This window comes from Phocoena phocoena, chromosome 6, assembly GCF_963924675.1.
Source record: "Phocoena phocoena chromosome 6, mPhoPho1.1, whole genome shotgun sequence".
Lineage (NCBI taxonomy): Eukaryota > Metazoa > Chordata > Mammalia > Artiodactyla > Phocoenidae > Phocoena > Phocoena phocoena.
In genome coordinates, this window is record NC_089224.1 from 56,501,735 (window position 1) to 56,520,159 (window position 18,425).

Sequence of the window (18,425 nt, forward strand, 5' to 3'; positions counted from 1 at the left end):
CACAAATTATAGTAGAGGAAATTATAATTATTGCTTGCTTATCAGTTTCCCTCTATATAAGTATATTGAACAAGGACTCATGAGGTATTCGGAATTCTTCAGTATGGGCTATTTATCATACAGTGTCAATATTCTTACAGTATATCCACTGTGATTAATGCAGTACAATTAGAGAGGTGTATGTTTAGGCAGAGGCAAGACTCATTTTATGGTAAAGAGAAACCATTTTTTTATTTTTTTCTAGCCTCAGTCTAACTTTTTTCTTTGTTCAGTTACAAATTTCAAATGATGTTCACTTAATTGACCCAGATGGTCATAAGGAAAAGGCAGCTGCAAACTTATAACTAAGCAGATAGTTTTAAGGAATAGTCCTGTTCCTATTTGTTCTATCAATAGTAACAATTGGGCTTACTTTCTAGCAGTTGGATACTTTCTGTATAAAAGAAAATATAAAACTAAATTACAGAGGTTATGCTGGGCCTGAGAGAGAAAAGAAATGAGAAAACATAATTGAACCTGTAAAGGGTTCATTTGTAACTGGGACATTTCCTCCTGGGAAATGAAAGATCTCACAGCAATTCAATGAATATACTTCTGATTTATGGTAATTAATTCTGAATGTGGGTTATCTACCACATTGTTCACTGTAGAAGATGAACTGTACAACTGAATTATCAGGGCCTTGAAAGTAAAATTAACATAACCTTAGCCGAAAGTGAAGTTTTGTACCTCATCTTCCCATTGAAATCATAGATCAAGCCATCCTGTCTTATTTCACTGCCCAGAGGTCCAATTATAAAGGGGAAATGAAGCAAGGAAGGAACAGCTTTCCTATGTATTCTTCCATGACACAAGTTTTGTTGGAAATCACACCTAGAGAAAGATTGAATACCTTCACTCCATTAATTCTAACCTCAAGAGTCAGATGAGAGTAGATATTGTCCCATGTGAAAGAATGTTTCTTCATACCCAGTTTTGGAATGGAATAGTCAACAATGTTGAAAAGTACACATATTTGCCTCTACTAAAATGACAATTATAATGTGTTCCTAACAGAAATGTTGGAATCTCCTTACTTGAATTTCTGTGTTAGTTAATCTCAGACAGTTTATTTAAGCTTTAACCATAATTATTGACTGTACCAAGGTTGCAGAATTCAGCATCCACATTCAGTCTTCAACTACTTCTAAAGGAAGACAATTAGCTGTCCATGTTTATTATCTCTTTAAACTGCTAAGTGGTAAATTAGTTTAATTACAATGCTAGAATCAGGTTTAAAGAGAAATTTATAACTTCATGCAGTCAATGCTATGTATTCAGGAAAACAAATTCTGGGATCACTTATATAGTCAGAATCAAATAAAGGGACTGAATATACACAAATTCAAATAGTCACATAAAAGCAGGAAAGCATAAACCATCTGAATGTTTTCAAATACGTGAGATTTAATTTCAATAGAATACTTTCTGAACTTTAAATTATCAGTTTGCATCCTTTAAAAAAAATTTATGGGCTCCATGTTTTAGAGCAGTTTTATTTCCATAGGAAAATTGAGCATACCAGAGTGGTACATTTGTTACTATCGATCACCCTACATTGACACATCATTGCCACCCAAGTCCATAGTTTACAATTCTCACTCTTGATATTATACATTCTATGGATTTAGACAAAAGTACAATGACATGTATACACCATTATACTATCATACAGAGCGTTTCACTGTTCTAAAAGTCTGTGCTCTGACCAGTCATCCCTCTATTCCCTAATCCCTGGTAAAAATCCCTGACTTTTATTATCACCATAGTTTTGCCTCTCAGAATGTCATATAGTTGGAATCATACAATATGTAGCCTTTTCAGAGCTGGCTTCTTTAACTTAGCAATATGCGCTCTAGGTTCCTCCGTGACTTTTCATGGCCTGGTAACTCACTTTGTTTTAGCACTGAATAGTACTCCATTGTCTGGATAAACCACAGTTTGTTCATCCATTCACCTACTGAGGGACATCTTGGTTGTTTCCAAGTTTTGGCAGTTATAAATAATGCTGCTATAAACATCCACATGCAGGTTTCAGTGTAGACATAAGTTGATTAAGTCCTTTGGGTAAATACAAAGGAGCATGATTGTCGGATCATGTGATGAGATTATGTGTAGTGTTGTAAGAAACTGCAGAACTGTCTTTCCACATGGTTGTACCATTTTGCATTACTTCCAGCAATGTATGAGTGTTCCTGTTGCTGCAAATTCTCTCCAGCAATTGGTGTTGTCAGTATTCCAGATTTTAGCCATTCTAATTGGTGTGTAGTGGTATCTCGTTGTTTTAATCCATATTTCCTGGTGACATATGATGTGGATCATATTTTCATATACTTATTGGCATCTACATGTCTTCTTTGGTGAGGTGTGTATTCAGATCTTCGACCCATTTTTTTCCCAATTATTTTTATTATGGTAAAATACACATAACATAAAATTTAACAGTTTTAATTGTGCAGTTTATTGATGTTGAATGCATTTATAAGGTTGTGCAAAAAGCACCACCGTCCATCTCCGTAACTCTTCATCTTGTAAAACTGAAGTTCTATACCTATTAAACAATAACTCCCCATTCCACCTCATCCCATCCCCTGGCAACCACCATTCGACATTCTGTCTCTATGATTTTGATTACTCTGAGTACCTAATATAAGTGGAATCATATAGTATTTGTCTTTCTGTGACTGGTTTGTTTCATTTAGCATAGTATCTTCAAGGTTTCTCCATGTTGTAGCATATTGCAGAATCTCCTTCCTTTATAAGGCCTAATACTATTCTATTGTATGTATATACCATAATTTATTTACCCATCCATCTAACAATGGACATGTCAGTTGCTTCCACGTTTTGAATTATGAATAATGCTGCTATGGAAATGGGTGTACAGATATCTCCTTGAGATTCCACTTTCTTTCTTTTTCAAATTTGGTAATATTATTGTGCATCATCAATTTTCACAAATGAAAAGTACAGTAATTTCAAAATAGTAATTTTATAATCTAGTTAAAAGGCAATGAGACAGATACACTCATTCATTGTGAGTAAAAAAACAAATTGACTATTATATACTGAAAATTGAAACTCCTAGAATATCATATCATATCATATTATATCACAGTGAGTTCCTACTTTCAGATCTTGTGGATATAAACCCAGAAGAGGAATTGCTGGATCATATGGGAATTTTATTTTTAATTTTTTAAGGAACCTCTATACTGTTTTTCACACCATTTGTACAATTTGAATTCCTACCAACAGTGGACAAGGGCTCCAATTTCTCCATATCACTGTCAACATTTGTTGTTTTCTGTTTTTGTTTTTATTTATTTTTATAATAACCATCCTAATGGGTATGAGATGGTATCTCATTATAGTTTTGACCTACATTTCCTTTCTGACTAGTTATGTTGAACATCTTTTCATGTGCTTATTGGACATTTTTATACCTTTTTTGGGAAAGATATTTATTCAAGTTCTTTGCCCCATTTTTGGATTGGGTTGTTTGATTCCTTTTGTTATCGAGTTTTAGCTTTCTGTATATTCTGGATATTAATTCCTTAACAGATACATGATGTGCAAATTTTTTCTCCCATTCTGTGGGTTGCCTTTTTTTTTTTTTTTTTAATTTATTTATTTTTATTTATTTTGGCTGTGTTGGGTCTTCATTTCTGTGTGAGGGCTTTCTCTAGTTGCTGCGGGCGTGGGCCACTCTTCATCGCGGTGCGCGGGCCTCTCCGTATGGCGGCCTCTCCCGTTGCGCAACACAGGCTCCAGACGCGCAGGCTCAGCAGTTGTGGCTCAAGGGCCAAATTGCTCCGCGGCATGTGGGATCTTCCCAGACAAGGGCTCGAACCTGCGTCCCCTGCGTTGGCAGGCAGATTCTCAACCACTGCGCCACCAGGGAAGCCCCCTGTGGGTTGCCTTTTTACTCTGTTGATAGTATACTCTAATGGACAAAATGTTCTAATTTTCATGAAGTCCAATTTGTCTATTTTTCTTGTGTTATCTATGCCTTTCATGTCACATGCAAGGAATCATTGCCAAATCCAATGTTGTGCAGCTTTTGCCCTAGGTTTACTTCTAAATATGTTATTGTTTTATGTTTACCTTGAGGTTTTTGGTCCATGTTAATATTTGTTCATGGTGTTTTGTAAGGGCCCAACTTCATTCTTTTGCAAGCCCTGTGAATATTCAGCTTTTCCAGCACCATATATCCATTTCCCATTGAATGGTCTTGGCACCCTCATTAAAAATCATTTGACCATATATGTGAGGGTTTATTTCTAGGCTCTCTGTTCTATTTCATTGGTCTATGTGTCTGTTTTTGTGCCAGTACCACAGTGTTCGGATTATTCTAGTTTTGTAGTAAGTTTTGAAATCAGCAAGTGTTATTCCTCAAGTTTGCTTCTTATTTACAAGATTGTTTTGGTTCTTCAGGGTCCCTTGAGAGTTCATATGAATTTCAGGATGGGATTTTTCTCTCCTTGCAAAAAAAATGTGAAAGTTTCCTCAGATTCCAAGTGAGAGCATAGTTCCTCTCAGCCCCTAACACCCTTCCTAAAAGCTTTCCTGCCATGTTAAAGCATTGTTTGTAATGGCGGCATATTGGATACACCCCAACTGTACCAATATAGAGCCATCCAATTAAATCCTTGAACATTCACAAAATGTAAAATTGTTACCAAAAAAAGGCAAATCTATGTATTCTGTGTATTATTTAAAAGTGGAATTACAAAAAAAAACGTGAATTGTAACTCTTATACTGAATGTATACTTTGACCAGATTTTGGAAAGAAAAAAGTCATATATTAACATATATTAAACTACATAGAAAAAAATATATCTGGAGAGTAGTAGCCCATGCTGTTAAATATGACTCCTTCAGAGTTAAAGAGGAGTAGGCAGAGGACAAATGGAGAGATGAAGAGAATTTTCACTATTATACAAGATGGTAGCTATTGTGTTTTTTTATATCTATCTTCTTTTTGTAAGAAGAAAAAAATTAGTGGTCCTTTCATTTACCGTTTAGTGAAATCCCATTCTTTGTAATGTTGTCTCCAACAGAAGTACTGATGTTTACCAAAGGAAGCTAACAAAAAGAATGTTTAAATTAAGTTTATGAGCATGTTATGCCTTTTAAATTGTTTTTGTGTTTCCTAATCATTGATAAAGAGAAAAGAAGGATATGTAACTTGCATTATCTTCTATGGTCATATCAGTGGAATAAAATGCATTATTCAGTATAAATTGCTACTGCTAGCTATACATGTATGTGTGTGTTTAATCATATACACATATATGTATATGTACGAAGTGATCTTAATACTGGCCTATTATCTGAAAATGGAATTTCTTGGTGCCTTTATGATCGTGCCCCCCAAAATATTGTCAAAAGGTAAAGTTTTGCATTAAATATTAACTTCCTAGGCAACCATCTTGTATGATATATCCCCTTGACTTTATAAATGAGTGAATATATATTTTTCCTGCCATACTATTGTTCAAGTACAAACTGGAATGTTTTGGGGGCATACAAACAATGAAGAGGACAAAATCTGTAGCAGAGGGTATCTGACCTGGCAGTCTGTTTTGTAAAAACCCTTCTCTGCTCTAATCAAAATGCTCTGTGTGTGTGTGTGTGTGTGTGTGTGTGTGTGTGTATCTAAGATATGTAAGAGTGATGGAGAAAAAAATCATTAGATGTACCTTCTACATCCCCCCAGGAAGTTATTTAATTCATTTAATAACACTTTAAGGTAAATATTAAAATGTCCATGTTATAAATGAGAAAATGGGAACTCAGAGAAGCCAGGTATGATTGACATTAAAAATGTCCGGACCTTTCAGGACCCTTGAAAGTTCTGGTATCAGTAGGCTTCTTCAGGGCGACCAGTGTAACTCATGCTGCCCTTTAACTGCTCACATTTCACCTCTCAACCCCTAGTGGAGTCCTGCTTATCCACGCTCTCAACTCCCCGAACCCATCATCCTACATTAAAACATGCATTCCCTTGATTTGGTGCAATATTCTACTGAGTGCTAACTTTTTACAAAATAAATTTCTGAGAGGATCTTACAAATGATATACTATTCTCCTGCTGTCATTCTAGAGTAATTTGATGTTTCATAATACCTTGAAATTCGAATAGGCAGTATAGTGAATTCCCCACCATATTTAAGAGCATTGAGCAGCTGCATCTCTATAATTAGCATACTATTCCATTTAATAGATATGATAGTAATAACAACGACGCTCTAAAGAAGCCAAAGCCTTATTGGAAGGGATAAATACCTAACTGCAAGATTTTAGGCATGAGAGTAAACTGGCTGGATAAATAATTTAGAACATGATATCTTGTTTGGTTGCCCTTGAGTTATAGTATATTGGTTAATACTTTATTATTTATCACTTATTTATTTGTATAAAACACCAAATTCTGTGACAAAAAAAATGGAAAGCTTAAAAACACCTTTATTGACATGTAGCCTAGCAAAATAAATGTTAAAAAGTCTCATTAACACTAAATGAAAATTAATGCAAATTTTATGATTTGGGGCTAAGATATTCTCCCCATCTTTTGACCTAGATATATCCTTTCAAAGAGAAAACATTTTGTCACCGGACTGAATTTTTTTTTTTTTTTTTTTAGCATTTTTGTGAAAGATGTAAGTTCTTAAGAAACACAGTTTCTGGATTTTAGCATTTCTTGGCAGTTTATAAAGATTAGTTGGAGAACCCAAAGCAGTAGTTCCAAAAATGTTGGTAATTTAAAGTAATCAAACATGTCTGGGATATTCTTCAAAGGTTGGTTAAACATCTTATAAAATTCATTAGCAAATCCATCTGGACCAGGGTCTTTTCCAGTTGGGAAACTTTCATTACCACCCATCATTTTTCATGGTTTATTATAGGTATAGTTTCATTTGGGGACGGTTGCAGATAGATGTGTACAATAAATAAAGCAACACTGTTGTTTAATATTCATTCAAGAGATCCTTTTGTAAAACTACATATACAACCACATATAAAAAAAATAAGGACTATCATATTTCTGATGAGTCTGAGTTAACACAGACTTTTGTCTTTTATTTGCAAAACTTAATTTTTAGTATTGTTTAAAGCTGTTCTACCTCAATCTAATTATAGTTCACAATATTTAAAAATATTAATCAAACTCTAAAATCTAAATTTACAAACTCACAGTGTAAATTTACCCACATGTAGATAGAATAACATTCCTGATGTTGTTTCCTATACACAGATGTATTCAATTATGATTCAGGAATATGTACATTGTAAAAATTTCAACAAATGTGATTGTATTTTAAAAACTCTACAGTTTTTTCTTTTGCTTTGGCAACTTCATCAATATCACATTATGAGATGTAACATCCTGAATATGATATATAAAGCTTCCTAAAAAGTTTAATTCTTACAAATTGGTGTTTATAAAACAGCCATGATGAATTAATTGGTAGAGAAGGAAAACATTCATAAACATATAGAATCAATTATTTGGAAATTTGTTCAATTTATTTGCATTGGGAATGCTTATTTTAAGCCAGGTAATGCCATAGGTACTAAAATTAAATATGAAATATATAAAATGTAAATAAGAGTTTAGGAGGAGAGAGAGAAATGCAGGTAATATATTGAACCCTAGTCTAATGGATGAGGTAAAAAGAAGCTTGTCCTAGGTACAGTTGTGGCTAAAGCAGAGGCTCAGCTCTCCTTGGATATTATAAAAATGTCCACAGATGCAGAGATGCTGAAAATGCTCTCCTGGCATATGGGAATGAAGGAAGACCATTACAAGCAAAAGGAACTACATGTGCAGAGACACAGAGTGCAGCACATCCAGAAACTTGGAAGCAGTCTCCTCTTCCTTACAATGGCTGTAAAATATTGGTGTGACTGATTTTTCCTTATCTAGTTAGCAAAATACAGAATTAGGGATTTCAGAAGAACACATTCTATTCCCCTTATGTCATGGAAGCGAACATGCCTTAAAGGAGAGACCAGCACGTTATGGGCATGTGATCTGAAAATGACTGCTGTGAGTGTTTGTCACAAAAAGACATTTAAACCAATGCCCCTGATGAAATTACTGAACAGGCCAAAATGTATCAGTGACAGGACTTTACTTAAGCTTGAAGTGTTAGCTAGGGTCAAGCAACATTAGACAAGGACATTTCGCTGAGCTGTAATCTACTTTCCCTCTAGGACTGAGCTGATGTCTTTTATTATCCCAAGAAATTTGTTATAATAAATTCAGTTGAGGTGTTCTCTTCCTCATTGCTTTTTTTCCCCATAGAGCATAAGGCACGGTTGGTTTACGCAGCTCAATCTCCTTCACGGCCTGGGGACATCCTGGTATAGTAGGAGAATCCTCCTTTTATAGAAACACACATACACTCACACATAGACACAGCTGTTTCATTCACTGTTATCAGATGCAATTTGTTCTAAAGGGAAGGAGGTGAGTAATGAGTGCGTACACTAATTCACACTTTAGAGAGGACACAGATGGGTCATTTGATTCCATATTAGGATTGACCTTCGAATGGCAGCATACCCAGAGGAAGGAAGACAATGTTCCCAGGGCTAGTGGCTCTTATCTTGGGGACCAAATCCATTCTACTATTCAGGGTGATGACCTAGACTAACCCAGCCCAGGCACAGTAATCTAGGCTCTTAACAGCCTGCTGACCAGTGGAACCTGATGCAGAACAGGCAGACATGGGTTTAAAGGCTGAGACATCTAAGAGCAAAAGAATAGCTTCATCCTCTTCAATGTGGGTCCAGAGATGTTTTCAGTCTCATAGTGCGTCTGTCACTGAATGCAGGTAACTCTGAGCCATTCTTAAGAGGAATGCACACACACACACACACACACACCACATCTTATCATAGAAGTTTTAACCTGAGACTGTCTTCCAACTGATCCTCGCTATTTGAAATCCATCGAATCAAAGATTAAGAGGAGTCACTTCCCAAATTCAATTTTGCAGAGTATGTACTGTTAATAGGTATATCTAGTGAACCAAAGAAGCTTTGATGGTCCAATTGGTTTGAGGAAAGTCTGAGTTGAACAAATTAAACAAGTTAGATTGCATCCCCTGTATTTATTCCACTAATGGGTTCTTTTGGTATTACCTCCGTAATATATCTCCAATCTGTTAACTTCTCTTCATCTTTTCTGCCACCTACCTAGACCAAGACGCTCTCATCTCAAAGTGGTCTCTTTGAATCCATGTATCTTGCTACATTTCATCCTATACTTAGTGGCCATGAAATTTTTATACAATATAAATAAGATCATGACGTCCCTCTGCCTAAATCCCTTCTTTGGCTTCCCTTTGCTCTTAGAATCAAATTCTTCATCAGTCTTTGCCCTGACCTGGCCTTTCCTAACCACCCACCATCAGCACATTACACTCTGTGTAGTTCACTACAGTCCAGCTACACTGACCTTCTGTTGTTTCCTTGAATGTTTCAAGCTGTTTGGCACCTGAGGACTTTTATATTTGCTCTTCTCACTGCCTGGAACACTCTTCCTGCTCTTCTTTCCAGCACTTGTTATTATCCCCCATATATACAGCTTATATGCCACCTTTTCAGAGAGGTATACCATGGCATCTCATATAAGTATTTTCACTGTCCTATCCCTGATTACTTCCTATCTCATTAATATTTCCCTCACAGTAGTCATCACAATTTGTAGTTACCTTATTTATTTATTTCCTTGTTTATGACATATTTCTTCCACTAGAATATAAATATCCATAGGCAGAGTTTTAACTGATAGCTTCACCATTGTATTTCCATTACCTAAACAAAGATTGAAAAATGGTAGGCAAGGAGTTGGTACGTGCTGAATGAATTTTTGACAAAGTGAACCAGAGCGGGTTCTTGGGACAAATACGCCACAAAATTACAGAACTGTAACTGGTAGATGAGATGCTCAATATAGCAGCTTTAAACAGAAATGGATACATTTGAAGGGTGGTACATATTAATTAATTCAGAAAAAAAATGCATATTTATTGTGAGCTAGACAGCATGCTAAGTACCAAGAGTACGATGCTTTCATGAAGAAGTTACAGTGTATTAAAAAAAAACAACAACAGGACTTCCCAGGTGGTGCAGTGGTTAAGAATCCACCTGACAATGCAGGGGACACGGGTTTGATCCCTGGTCCCACATGCCGCAGGAAGATCCCACATGCCGCAGAGCAACAAAGCCCGTGAGCCACAACTACTGAGCCTGTGCTCTAGAGCCCATGAGCCACGACTACTGAAACCTGCGTGCCTAGAGCCCATGCTCCGCAACAAGAGAAGCCAACGCAGTGAGAAGCCTGCACATCGCAACCAAGAGTAGGCCCTGCTTGCCGCAACTAGAGAAAGCCCACGTGCAGCAATGAAGACCCAACGCAGCCAAAAATATAATTAATTAATTAATTTAAAAAAAAAACTCTTATTTAAAAAAAACAAACAAAAAAAACTACACAAAGTCTTTCCAAAGGTTACTTGGAAGTGGAATATGCAATTATATATTCAAAATGTTACACTATTGACTGAAGACAGAGAAATGTACTACAATTTTTTATATATCCATCCAGTCATTCATTCAGTCTACCTAAATTAATGAGGTTCTGTGCTGTGTGTTTAAGGTGAGAGTGCTCCGTTACCTCAAGTCTCTTATGGAAGATACATATACCAAAAAACAAGAGTAGAAAAACAGTGAAAATAATATATACTTATAAAACAGAATCAAAGAAGGGTAATATTCTAATGATAATTAATTGCAATGATTTCTTGGAGTCATTTAAGAGAATGTGATTTTATGTGTCTATCAAAATATTACAGAGCTCACAGAACTTTTGACTATATGTTATCTAAGTTCGGTTTTCAATAGATAAAAATTCATCTTTTTCTTCCACAAATACTTCAGGATAAATCATTTCTCTTAATCCAAACATCAGAGTTTCAGTGAACCCCATGAAATTGTGTGAAAGTGAAGTTACATATCAAATTTTGTAGGTATCACATGTATTTGCATTCTCTGGGGAAAGGATAAATAGTTTTAAGTCTATGACTTCAAAATTGTTAAGAACTCCAAGCTGGACAATTTTTTTAAAGTAAACTAATATCCATGCAGAAGGCAGAAATTAATCAATGGACAGGTTTCATTTCATTATTCAAATGGGTAGCTATCCAGATCAGAGCCAAAAATGGATTTTTGTGTGTTCTTATATGAAGTAAGGTTGCAATAAGAAATATGCCATTAAAAACAAACGAACAAATATTTAAATCTGCTGTAAAGTTCCTCTGATGTGTCTGTGTATATCTTAGCTCTGAGAGACATTGACTAAGTGAGTCATAATGCCAAGGATTCACTGATTTCTACACTAGTGCAATTTTTAACATATATGTCGAGGCCCATTTCACAGCTCATTTCTCTACAAAAAGAAGTATTTTAGACAATGTAGAGCTGCACTGCCCAATATGGTAGCTACTAATTACATGTGACTGTTGTGCACTTGAAATTTGACTAACGCAAGTTGAAACGTGCTATAAGTAGAAAATAAACACCAGATTTTGAAGACTTGGTGTGAAAAGAAGCATGTAAAATATTATATCAATAATTTTATATTTATTACATGTCAATACTATTTTTTAGTATGCTAAGGTAAATTAATATATTATTAAAATTGATTATCCTATCATTTTACTTTCTAATGCGGCTAGTAGAAAAATTTAAACCACATCTGTGACTCTTATTATATTTGTATTGGACAACACTTATCTAGAAGCAGCCTTTTCTTATCTTAAAATTATTTCCATGGCCCAGTCATTGCTTGAGTATACATTAGATCATTATCAAGGAATTACACTATGGGATACTACGGTATAGCTCTTGACAGTCTTAATATTCCTTTTCCATGTAAGGGAAGTTTATATCTTCTGTGAGAAGCCTTTGTAAAGTTCTGCAATCTGTGTTGTCTGAATTTGTTTCTTTCCTTTAGTATAGGATTTGCTTTCCTTTATCTACAAGTAGGTCTACTTCTTAGTAGCATGCCTTCTTAGGAAAATAATAGAAGTAATTATAATTTAATGAGCAGTGATATTTATATTTTTTTAAAAGTTCATTCTTTCTTGTTTCCACCCCTCAAATTGGTAATTGAAAGTCAGTGAAAGGATTAAAGAGCCACACTTAGCTCGAAATAGATACATCTAGACTCTTCCAGTGGTTTTGCTAATGCTCTTAATAATTGAGTTAGATTACTTCCATTTCAGTGTATCGATGCCCCATTCCTCCAGAAACACACACACACACACACACAGACTCCTTGTTTGAGGTTTTTCTCCCACCAACCCTTACCCATTCCCTCCATATTGTCACAGGTGGTCTCTAAAAATGAAAATCATTTATCCTCCTGGCAAAGACCAGTTCTTATTCTCATGCATAGGGAAAATGTTCACTTTTATTGTCTCTCTCATTATGGCACATGTATCTAAATGGAATTAATAAAGTACCTACCACAGGTTTTCTTAGCTGACTGCTTACAAGTTTGAAAATGTTAATATTCAAGAACATTAAAACCAGAATAAAAGAAATTAGATCCTTTCAAATAGATATTTTAACGTGCGGTCCCATAAAATGAAAGAAACATTCTAAAAGATGAAGTCTATAAACATCAGGAAGATGGATAAGTTGACATCTCATTCTGCATATCTCTGTTTAATAATATTATATTTCATTTCCCATGCTAGGAAAACAGCCATTACCCAAAGCAGCCACTCGTAAATAGGTCTTGTGAACAGATTGCATCCTTGTTGGTGGTATGATAATTGAAATAACTTTTCCAGTCTTTTATGAGAAAATACCAGTTGTATAAAATACCTATTAATCAACTCACTCGCTTTTGCAAACATAAGTTTCAGTACCGATGACGATTAAAGAATAAATTCTGCATGGAAAAGAGAATTGTGAGAATTAGCTAAGTGATGCGTCTGCGTGCTGCTTCTGAGTTTCTCCTGATTGCAGTATGGGGCAGTATAATCATAGGCCCCCTTGAGGACAGACTTACGAGCATCATGCCCAGTATCTCTCCACTGTTCATTCTAAAGGAGAACAGGGGGAAAAAAGGGATTATCACTGAGTACGTGAAAACTGTAGTCTACCATCTAGTCTCACTCATGTTAGTCTATTCTATTCATTGACATTTCCAATAAATTTCCTTTGTCTGTAATATTTAGGGTTAGCACTTCACAGTGCTATTAAACCAAGTCTTTGCAAGTTCCAACAACATCTTTGCACCATACTTTACCTCATCTTTTCAAATACAAATAAGGAAACAAGAGAATTGGGAGAAAGAAAAACAAGGTCATGAGAAAGAGCACAGGAAATCTGGCCTAGAAAGACAAGAATTAAAATGACAAAAGTTTTCCCCTAAGTGTGCCTGTACATATTGGCATTTTTGGCTAAAACTATCCTAAACTGCTTTTCCCCCTCATGCAAGAGATGAAAGAAGTTGCATTCCTAGAGGAAGAAATAGGTAGTTTTAGTAAACGTGATTTTCTTCTTCTGTTTGAATCATGGGTTTCAGTATATTCCCTTTACAGCAGCGTCTAGAGTCAAGACCACGTGCCTCAGTCTCATGTTCTTAATGTTCTCATATTTCAAGTTCAGGGCTTTAGCTGTTGGAGTCTGCTTTTATTCAGACCAGTGTTCTGGGTTGAATTACTGGTTTCTTTTACCCTCTTTCACTTTTGAGAGTCAAGAGGCAGATGATTTTATCTACTCGCCTAATTTGCATGTATAACATTTATTAAAAATATATTTTACAGTATCATATCAAGGTCAGAAAATAGTTTATCTTGCAGACGTCTCTTCTGGTATTCCTTCCATTCTCTGTCTGTTAAATTCCGAGTATTTAGGGTGAATATCGGGGGACTATTTGTCACTTGAGGCCTTCTCTTTGAAAGTTGCTAAGACCTGGTCTATGATGTTTTACCTTAAACTCTCCTCACATCACTTTTCATATGTCCATCTTCCGTAGACATTCAGTGACGGATTGACTGCCCTCCTTTGGGACATGTGAGGGAGGAAGAAATTTCCTTCGACCCTGCTAAATTCTTCTGGCTGGTCTGAGAATTAAATTGATATGAGACAGATTAATAGGAGAAAATCAAACATAAGTTAAATGTATACATGGGAGAGATGCAGAAAAACTAAATAATTCACCAAAATGGCCGAAATCCTCACCTTAAATACCATGTTCAGCGAAAGACAATACAGGATGTTGGGGGTAGTGTTTTGGAACCTAAAAGGGGAGGAAGGCAATTGACATTGAGATGGAAAAGCAAAGGTTTGCTGGGCCTTGCAGAGACAATGGGATTCAGAAAGGAATTTTAACACACAGACTTTACTAGTTCCTGCCTACCACACCTAGTTCATTCTGTACTTCTGTGGTGATAGCTCCCTTACTGGAGTTGGTCCTCTACATTCTTAAGGCAGTTAGGGGAAAGGTCAATATTTCTTCCTGAGTCTTTTGGGCCTTGATTGTTTTCAGCTCAAAATAATCTGCATGCGAAAGAAACATTTTAGGGGTGGCAAGTTGTGCTCCCCTACAGACATTTTGCCAAGTTTTGTTCCCCTATAGTCGTTATTCCCAGATCTCTAGAACCTGAAAGTGCTAGTCAGTATACGGTTCTCCAACCATTTTTTTCTCCTCTCCACCTGATCTAAACTTCCTATTTCTGGGTGCTGGGTGCTTATTGGTGATAATCATCGGGAGTTTATATAACTTGACTCAAAGAGGGAAGCACTAATGGCAGAATCATTTTTTTCCCAAAAGCCTAATAATGAAGGTGATAATTTCCTAAGGGAGTTGGAGCTTTGCATTGTTCAGTGAGATACTTGTGAGAGTATCAGTTCAGTGAGAGGTCAGGCGAACTTCTTTCAATTTGGTTATGTGAGGGGCTCATCTGTTTCATGCTAGATTAATTCTGAATATGTGATCCAACATTTCCACTTTAACTTCCAGTTTTCTGAGGCTTCTCACTTATACATGTAGGTTCATTCATTGAGTGAGGGGGAGAAAAACTGGGCCATGATAAAGGCAAAGAATCTCCAGAAAAATATTCAGTCTAGTCCCAGAACTTGTAATCATCGGTCAAAGAATTTTTACCGAGTCATTTTCATGTCCCTGGTCCTCAAATGTCCTCTTGCAATAAATGAGGAATTTTTAACAGTTCAGTGCTCGAGATTGGGTAAGAAGGGCACAACACCCTTGGAAAACAAGAACATTAGAATCATCTAATGGATAAAGATGGGATTTATCAAACTATATGGTCCTTTCTCATACCTACCACAAGAGATTCTAAAAAGCTTTGCCTTAACCCTTGAGAATCACTGTTACAATTAACAGAGTCCATAACTTTGTGGAAGATGGGACCTTTTGAAAAATTATATATGTGACTTATAAACTCCATCTCCAGAGAAGTTCATGTACACACCAAAAATTGGAAACATTTTTAAAAATGTTTTAAAATTCACAGATACTTAGCATCTCCCTTTCCCCCAAGTGTCTGAACTTCTAGTGGTCGTATTACAATATATTTGGTTGAGATTGCTGCTGTATAATATAAAACCATTACTTAAAGCCATAGGTTTTATTGTTATTCCACCATTGTACAGTCTTAGTTTGCTAAGAAACATTTTAGAAAATGCGAGTTAGAAAACATCCCCAAATCATACTTATTGACCATAAAAAATGCTTAAATTATTATATTTTTCAATATAATTCTGACCTCTTAATGCTACTCAAATATAAGCTATTATAACTTATTCTAAAGTGTGACATCACTTCAGCCTGAGGCTTAACAGCTTTTGCAAAAAACAGCATCCTCAACTGCTGCTCTTTGCCTTTTTTTTTAATAGAAGCCTGCAATGAATCAAATGAAAAACTAACCAGAACAGCAATACTGATTACTAACCATAATAGCCAGCTTCAAATGTGTATCCTGGGGTTTCAGATGATGTCATAAACTACTACTACAAATTTAATAGTATTGTTGCCTGGAAGCTAAGCTATTACAGTATGTTTAATTTCACTAGGATGTAAATTACATGCTTCAGCCTTGTGTAGTATGGGCTACTGTCACTTTCTGTTCTTATTTTTGCAGCTGTCAGGTATTGTAATGTTTATGGCTGTTTTGTTTATCTAGAAGCGTGGTATAGTTATTATTTTTAAATATATATACATATATATATATATATATATACATATATGTGTGTGTATATATTTAAGTAAAAATTATATATTAGTTTATCTCATACTCTGCCGTACTCTTTAGATTCTTTCATAGCCACTATTGCCAAAAGCCAAGTTATTTTAAGGGTGAGAATAAATGCTCCTGTACTAGCATTGTATGTGCTTTTTTCAATACAGAAGTCCCTATTTCAAAAAGGATTGACTCAGAAAAACTCTTCTTAAGACCACCTGTCTTTTTTTTTTTTTTGATATGTAAGATACATTTATATACTGATAAGTGTAATGAAGAACATACTACAGGATAATGGGATACAATGATGGGGGTAGGGAGGTGGGGTGGACTTGGGGGGCACCTGAGACTTGAATCAGTATACACAGCCTTGGGAGGAGGTTGACTTTTTTTTTTTTTTTTAGTTTAGTTTTGGCTGTGTTGAGACCACCTGTCTTGAATGCCCCCACTAGTTTGAATAGACTTGACACCTTCTTTTCCCTGGCACAGAGATTATTAAATATCGTGTATAAAAATTCTGATTTTTTTTTTTAGCTTTCTAGCACTCTTCAAATTAAGGAGCAATGGGTTTAATGAATAAGAGCTTCAAATGTGTATCCTGGGATACACATATGAAAAAATGAAAAACCAAATTGAAAAAATGAAAACCAAATCTTCCCTTACCAAATTGTTTCTCTTACAGTTTATATAACTAGCATATCCTCAATATGTAAAATAGAAATACAACTACATATTATCTATAATTTTCTAGCCATATAAAGAAACTTATTTATTTTCTCTTTCTTCCTCCTCAGAGCTCTCCCCAGTACCTGGAAGCCTTGACAAAATCACTTAACTCCTCCAGAATTTTGTTTTTTGACCCAACAAAAGAGGAGATTTTACTAGATCATCTCCAGGTGTCCTTTTATTATGACAACATATGGTCCACAGTTGTGGACCAAGTGTGGGAGAGAGAGAGAGAGACTGACTAAGAATGAATTGAATTGAGTTATCTTGGAGAGCGGGGGCAAGAGTAAGGAGCTTTGTTTGTTCTTAAGATCGTAAATAAAACAGCTTGGTCCTGAAAGGGAAATATAGCAGATCCACTGAATCTGGAAGTCAACAAAAGTTAGACAAAAAAAATTGAGGATTTATCCTATTAATGGAAAGGCAGTTAGGTCTTCTGTGTTCAGGCTTTCACCTTTGTAAGGGGACAGGAAAATTGTCAATTTTTGTATAAGGGGATGACATTTGATAGTGTCATTTTATCCATCTTTGGGATACTTGGAATTAATCAGGACATTGTTATTTCTCTCATAGTGTCTTATAACAAAAATAAACCCAGACTGGGACACAAGAAATCTAAGCTCTAGTCCCAGGACTGTCAGTCATTAGTTGAAACATTTTTGCAAGTCATTTTCATTCTCATTCTCCTGAGAAAAATGAGGAATTTTTATTAGGTCCGTGTTTGGGATTGGATAGAAGAGCATGAATTTCTTAGGCAAGAACGTTAGAATCATCTTCAGAAACAAAGAAACAAACAAAACCAAACCAAAATAGAAAAACAAGGAAAAGGTAAGAGCCTGAGGGCAGATGTTCTCAGAAGAGAAAGGAAGAGATGTATGTGAGGGAAGCGGGAGGAAGGATAATATGATTTGGGATATATTTTCACAGTGTCCTTCAGTACCATTTGTTCAGTCACAGAATCTGAAAATCTTGAGATCTTTATAATTTCAAAGGCCGTCAATGTTATTGTCACTCTTTTTTGTGGTCTAAGAACTGAGAAGCAAGGGAGTTGGATTTCAGTCTTTGGCTCTGTGATTCATTCCCAGGGTCACTCGGCACAAGTTGTCTTTCTTCTCCTAATCTAATTTTTTCTCACTGTCAACAGTGAAGATGTTAATTGGGTGAAGTCTGAGATGCCTTCCCACTGCTCTAAAGTTCGAGGATGTTGTATTTTTGCCTTGGGGGACTTTGCTTCTGGCAAGAACCTCTTAAAGGCTCTGCAATCCAAAGACTAAAGGAGCTGAGCCACCTTCCTGGAAGCTTAGGTACAGAGGTCTTTAAAACAGGGGTTTGGACTTGCTCTCTGAAGCATGGAGTCAAACAAGGGG